The sequence below is a fragment of the Mus musculus genome, chromosome 14 (assembly GCF_000001635.26).
Source record: "Mus musculus strain C57BL/6J chromosome 14, GRCm38.p6 C57BL/6J".
NCBI lineage: Eukaryota > Metazoa > Chordata > Mammalia > Rodentia > Muridae > Mus > Mus musculus.
The window spans coordinates 71423222-71430218 of NC_000080.6; positions in this window are offsets into that span (position 1 = coordinate 71423222).

The window sequence follows — 6997 nt, forward strand, 5'->3', positions numbered from 1 at the left end:
CAGTATCCTGTCACAGATCAACTTGGGGAAAAATTAAGGAATTCAGTATAATTCAAACCTGCTATAGCACTGAAAGGCCCTTCCTTCCCATCAATGTGTATTGAACCTGAATATGGGCACAGGTTGTATTACCAAACAAGGGAAAGCAAGTAGATAGGGTGAGCACCCTTCATCCTCCACTGCTGCTGCTTGGAGTATTGCTGATAAGCCACATCTTGGCTTATCTCTTTTTTCCCTCACACTCTGGTTTGTAAACCTTCCCTTGTTATTCCCCCAAGGACTTTTTTTTTGCCTGGCCTCTAGGTCATTCTGCAAGCCCTGATTTCCTGCCTCCCCTGGCTTCAGCTTTAGCCTATCTAGTGTCTTTGCTTGTCTTTGCTTCTTCATCCCTCCTATTTCTCAGACAACTCAGGCATTTCTATATCACCAGTGTTGGCTTTCTTTTGGAGGATGAGGTGGTTTCTAAGAGATTCTCTTACTTCATAGGCCAGTAGAAAGCTTTCCCAATTCCCTAGGATGTTTTATAACAAGGAAGCCTCAATTGGTTTATTATTCCTCTTGTAGTAGGGGCCTCTTGATCAAGCATCTTTATAATCCAGTACTAGTTCTAAATGCCTAGCCCTAACTCAAATTGGCTAATTCTTAGATATCTCTGTGGTAGACCAGAGTCATTTTCCTTCTTTATTACTCAGATTAATCCTAGTTATCAACCTTGTTTTCAAGAAAGGAAGTAAAGTTTGCTCTTGTGGGGGGGGGGGGTACCTGCTGCCTTTTAGAATGTCTCCATCTTTTATTTACTATCATAACAAAAATTCTAGCTCCTTCCAGGGAAGCATGAGTCTTTGCAACCAGCTCTCAGAGCTAAGCAGAGCTGGCAGAGCTAACATGCTAAGAGTCATTTACCCAAACATCCCCATCTTATGTTCCTGGGACACAAAATTTTCCTCACCAGAGCTTTGATATTAATGTAACAGATCCACCTTTTATGAATAGTCTAATGATTGATGAAACATACTACTACACAGTAGAAGGGCATCTTGGCAAGTTTATATTTTAGCCATTGAAAATGTAAGGGCATCTTGCTTAGTTTGCTTACTTAGCCTTGAGTTTCTTGGATCTCATTATCCCTTCTTGGGTCATGAATAGAACTTATCAATAACCAGGCAATTCCTTGTTTTTGTTTTGTTTTGCTTTGTTTTGTTTTGTTTTGTTTTGTTTTGTTTTGTAGGCTTGTCCCCATGCTTTCCAATGCAGCAATGGTGTTTCCTTCCACTGGAATCATCTCATCTACAATGATTTTCTCACTGTTAAGGTTCTCTTCCTGATCAGCATCTGTAACATTGTCAGCTACTGGCTACTCCTCCTTGCAAGATTGTAACTAGATAAAGTGAGGCAGGTAACAGCTCCAGGCAACCTACCCTTGATCTTGTGCCTTCACTTCCAAGCTTTCAGTGATGACTGTCTTTATGTTCAAAGCCAACAAACACATCATTAACGTCTCGGCTTTTATAGTCTTATCTCTACCTTAGACCCTTGTGGTCACCCTTTCCCAAGAGATATTATATGGAGTCCACCGGAATGATTAAGGATAACCTCCCTATTCATAATCCTTAATTTACTCACATTCACACAGCTCCTTTCTCAGCAGAAGGTAACACTAGTTTGGGGTATTAAATTGACATACATATTGGGGGAGGCATTATTTAATCCGCAGAAGGTGTTTCTCCTGTTCAAGACAGAAAGTCTTCATGAAGAATGGATAATAAGAATTAGCGAGGTGCATACACTAGCAAGATTTTGCTGGAAGGACCCAGATATAGCTGTCTCTTGTGAGACTATGCCGGGGCCTAGCAAACACAGAAGTGGATGCTCACAGTCAGCTATTGGATGGATCACAGGGCTCCCAATGGAGGAGCTAGAGAAAGTACCCAAGGAGCTAAAGGGATCTGCAACCCTATAGGTGGAACAACATTATGAACTAACCAGTACCCCGGAGCTCTTGACTCTAGCTACATATGTATCAAAAGATGGCCTAGTCGGCCATCACTGGAAAGAGAGGCCCATTGGATACACAAACTTTATATGCCCCAGTACAGGGGAACGCCAGGGCCAAAAAAATGGGAATGGGTGGGTAGGGAAGTGAGGGGGAGGGTATGGGGGACTTTTGGGATAGCATTGGAAATGTAATTGAGGAAAATACGTAATAAATAAATAAAAAATGAATTAGTGAGGTGGGAGGGGTAATATGGCATTGTGAGGAACCAATTAAAACAGTGTTCTCAGCAAATGCTACCTGTGCTTATCTGTGCTACTGGCAGGACTGTGGCTCAGTCGCCCTACCTTTATCTCCAATTTACAAGTCCCGTGTGCTGAGGCTTCATGGTGGTGTGGTTATAGAGCATCTCTGATTCCTTTTGAGTCAAGGCTGACATACTATCTGCTGACAGAGTTATCATAGGAGAGGTTCCTACACTAGGCAGGTGCAGTCTCTTATGCTTAAGCTCTATCATTTCTTCCACCCTTGTCTGGAAAGAAACTGATTGATAACAGGTGTGTGCTGGCCTAGAGTTCCACTTTCTGGCCAGTTACTTTGGCTTTGTGATGCCACCTGGGAAGTGCATGCGACCTATCTGACCTGGGGTGTTAGTCAACTGGAGTCACCCACCCTTTGCTCTTTCATTCCTTCATTTTTTCCCTTTCCCCTCCTCCTCTTCTCCTCCCCCCATCCCTCTCTTTCTTCTCCTCTATGTTGATATGAATGACTTTTCTAGCATCATCACTAATATATTTATAGATATTAAAAGTAGACATGCTTACATGATTATACGAAAACAAATAACATTCATAAATCAAATAAAAACAAAATCACAAAACCAATAACACATAAACAGAATAACTGAAGGAGTCAGATTTTTAAAGAAATGAATTGTCCCTTGCAATGGTGCTGGCTGCTTTAGTACCAGTTGTTTTGAGTGACAGTGTTTGGCCTCTGGTAACTGAGCATTATTCTCCTCTCATTAGTTCAAAAAAAAAAAAAAACTAGCACAATATTTCTTATTTTTGATTATTAGCTCAAATTTAAGCTTGGGTATCAAACCAATTTGACAGACTCATTTATAAGTACTTATATTGTATGAAATACATTTTTATTATTCATTTTAGATTATGAAGATAAAACTCAAATACTCAAAGTGAAATTATAAGAGAGGACCTGGGGGTGTCGGGGAATATTCTTCATGATCAAACACTGAGATAATGAATGTAGATACGCTCTTCAAAAGTTAAAAAGAGTTAATAGTTGCTAGAAGCCATTGCAGAGACAAGACAGCAAGCTGAAGCCAGTTAACCTCACTCACGTGAGATGTCTTTCCTCACCACTGCTGCTGCCTGGAAGCTGCCAAACAAGCCAGGGTACTGCCATTTCTATTTCATTTTGTATTTCTTCAGATCTCTAGTCAAACTAGGGGCTGAGGTACCAGAATTCAGCTGGTATGAAGCAAAACCGCATTCCCCAGTAAGGGCAGCATCCCCGCAGGGGAGTAAGATCCATAGGGAAAGGAGACAGGCTCTGAGTAAACTCATTTTCCGGACCTGACCCCACCTCTCATTACCTCACAGAAAGGTCAATAGTTTTTCTGTTTTGCCAACTATGGCGACTCTGGACTCTCTAGGGGGTCTTATTTACAGAGCTGAAATAAATTGTTTGCAGTCCTTCCTAGGGATCTTTAAACCTTGTAGTGCAAGGTTAACAGCACTCACCATGACCTTTGGGATGCTCCTCTGGGGAGATAAAGGGAGAAGCTTGAGGGCTCTTCTCTCCTCTTGCTTCTTCTCTTTTCTGTAAGTTTCCCTTTCTCATTCTATTTTAGACTCTTCTCCTTTCCTGTCTCCCTTGGTTAACCAAGGACATAGATTTTACAGTTGCAGGATCCTCATCCCCTTTTCTTTAACCTCAGCTATCACACTTGGGGTTAATTATGTTGCTACTAAAGGAAGAAAATCATAATAAAATGCTATTAATGAAAATAGTATCTCCCGTTTGTATAATAGTTTGGTATTTATAAAATATGAGTAAATAGCTAAGCTATTTTTGGTGACCCTTACAACAACCTGTGACATTAACTTTGTCAAAAGAAAACAAAAGCTCAAAAAGCAAGTACTTCCCCTCCTCCATCTCTGTTGTCTGTCCTTCTCGTCTTTCTCCCCCTCCATCCCTGTCATGTCTATCTTTCCCCCTCCATCTCTGTTGTGCCTATCTTTCTCCTCCTCCATCTTCTTAACTTCTTTCTTTTCCATCTCTGCAACACGTTCTTCATTCTTAGCTTCCTCCTCCACCCTTCACTCAGAGCTGCTCCTTTTTTGTACATTGGCAGAGCTGAGGCAGGTAAGGATGCATGCTGCATGGGATACAGAAGCTTTTTTGAGAGTGGAGTATCAGTGCTCAGGTGGAGTCACATCAACATTAAGCAGAACATGTAACTCGCCCCCAGAAACACAAAACAAGCTGATCCATAGAAGCCAAACCTAAATAGACTTGTGCAAATATTTAAGTGACAAAGACTTCAAAGTAACGTTTACAAATATTTCAGAATGAAAGAGGAAAAATGAGAATGCTTAAGCAAATAAGAGGCTTCAATACAAAAATGAGGGTTTTATGAAAGATCACATAGAATTATGGAGTTGAAATATGTAGTTGAGACAAAAATCTGCTTGTGCTCAGTAATAGATTTGAGTTAAAAGAATGAAGTCTTAGAAGGAGGTGAGGACAGGGCAGTAGAAACTGTGCAATCTTCAGATTAGAGTTTTTAAAGAAGGAGAAGGAAATTGAGAAGATCTCACACCTGTAAGACAGAATCAAATAAGTGAATGAGAAATTTGTGGAATGAAAAATGTAGAAGGAGAAAATAGGATGATAAAAGAACTCACCTTTTGAAGAAATAACACCTTTCACAGCATCACCTTTAGGAAAAAAGAAAAAAATTCAATGAACCAGAAGTAAGCAGATCTAAAGAGTAGCCTACTATAACCTACCAACACCTTACAATCAGACAGTTGAAATTCAGCCACTACAGAAAATCTTGGAAGAACACAGGAAAAAGGACTTAGTATATACAGAGGGGAACAGCATCAAGTGTTTAACTGCTGAGTTCGCAACAGAAACAAGAAAGGCCAGGAAGTAGAAGAATGATGTAGTCTGTGTATGTGTTTCTCTTTCTCTCCTGCCCTCCCTGTGTGTGTGTGTCTGTCTGCATCTGTGTCTGTCTGTCTGTGTGTATACACGGGTGTGTGCATGTATGTGCATGCATGTCTGTCTGTCTGTGCTATCCATGTGTGTGTGGTGGATAGAGGCTGTTGGATGTCTTCGTTCTTTGTCTTTTATTTTCCCAGAGACAGGCTCTCTCACTAAGCCTAGCACTCACTGATTGCCTTGACTGCCCAGCCAGAGAACCCCCAGGTTCCCCCTGTCACTGCCTCCTTCGTATTGAGATTATAAACTGTAGGCAACCACACTGACAGCAACTGAAACTCCCATGGATAAATAATTAAACAGCCCCAGAAATGATGAATAGGCAGAAAACAAGGAAAGAGCATATAAACCTGTTTTCCTTATTTTTCTTCTGGTAATTTTCCTAATAGTCAGTAGATTTTATAAACAACAATTATGGTGCTATATGTTAGCTTTATAATGTAGACACGTACTATCTGTGGGAAAAACCTACAGTAGAAGCAAGGAGGAAACAATGGAGTTAACTGTAGCTTAATTGCTGTATTTTACTATAATTAACTTAGTATTAACCATACTTAATTTCAAGGGTGTTGTGATGGTTAAAAATGCATTTTGCAATCCACAGAACAAGTAAATAACTCATGAATTCATTGTTGGTTAATTCAAAGAAAGAACTAAAGGGAAGAAATTAAAAGTAATAGAGAAATTAAGGAAAATGCTTAAAACAAAAGGAGGACATAAAAGAGAAATAAATGCTTTTACGTAAAGGAAATACAAGGCAAGACAGAAAATGGAAAAAAATAAATAAAAAGTAAAAGCATGGCCATTGTGTTAATTTTGGATGTGCCATTAAGCCAATAAGTAGGCAAAGATTGCTGTCATGGTTTGAAGGAGAATGGAACCCATAGGCTCATATATTTGAGTGTTTGTTTCCAAGCTGGTGGACTTTTTTTTTGTGGTACATTTTCTTCTTTTTTTTTTATTAAGTATTTATTTCATTTACATTTCCAATGCTATCCCAAAAGTCCCCCATACCCTCCCCCACCCAGTCCCCCACCCACCCACTCCCACTTCTTGGGGCATCTGGGTTCTTTCCAGCTTCTGGCTATTATAAATAAGGCTGCTATGAACATAGTGGAGCATGTGTCCTTCTTACCGGTTGGGACATCTTCTGGATATATGCCCAGGAGTGGTATTGGACTTTTTAGGAAGGATAGGTAGGTGTGACCTTGCTAGAGAAGGTGAGTCAATGAGAGCGGGCTTTGAAGTTTCAAAAACCCTAACCAGGTCCATCCAGTCTGCTTCCTCTTAGCCACTATCTTGCCAATAAGATAGAAACTCTCAGGTATTGCTCCAGTGTTATGCCTGCCTGCCTGCTGCCATCCTCCTCCCATCTATGATTGCCTGAAATTCCCTCTGAAATTGTAAGCAAGGCCGCAGTCAAATGCTTCCTTTCCCACATTGCTTTGATCATGGTGTCTCTCCATGCAATAGAAGAGTCACTAAGACAATCAGCATATTACATTTTTAAAAACAAGATACAATTCTATGCTACCCATGAGAGGCATATTTCACTTTACAACCTAAGTAACTTGAAAGTAATAGGATATGGAAAGAGATAAAGCAGGCAGTGGTAACTACATGCAAGCTACAGCAACTATGTCATTATTAGTCAAGATAAAATTTAAGTGTTATTACAGAAAAAGGCATTTCCATAATGAAAAAGGGCCAAGGTACCCAGTCGATATTAAGTCAAAGGCACACTCACTT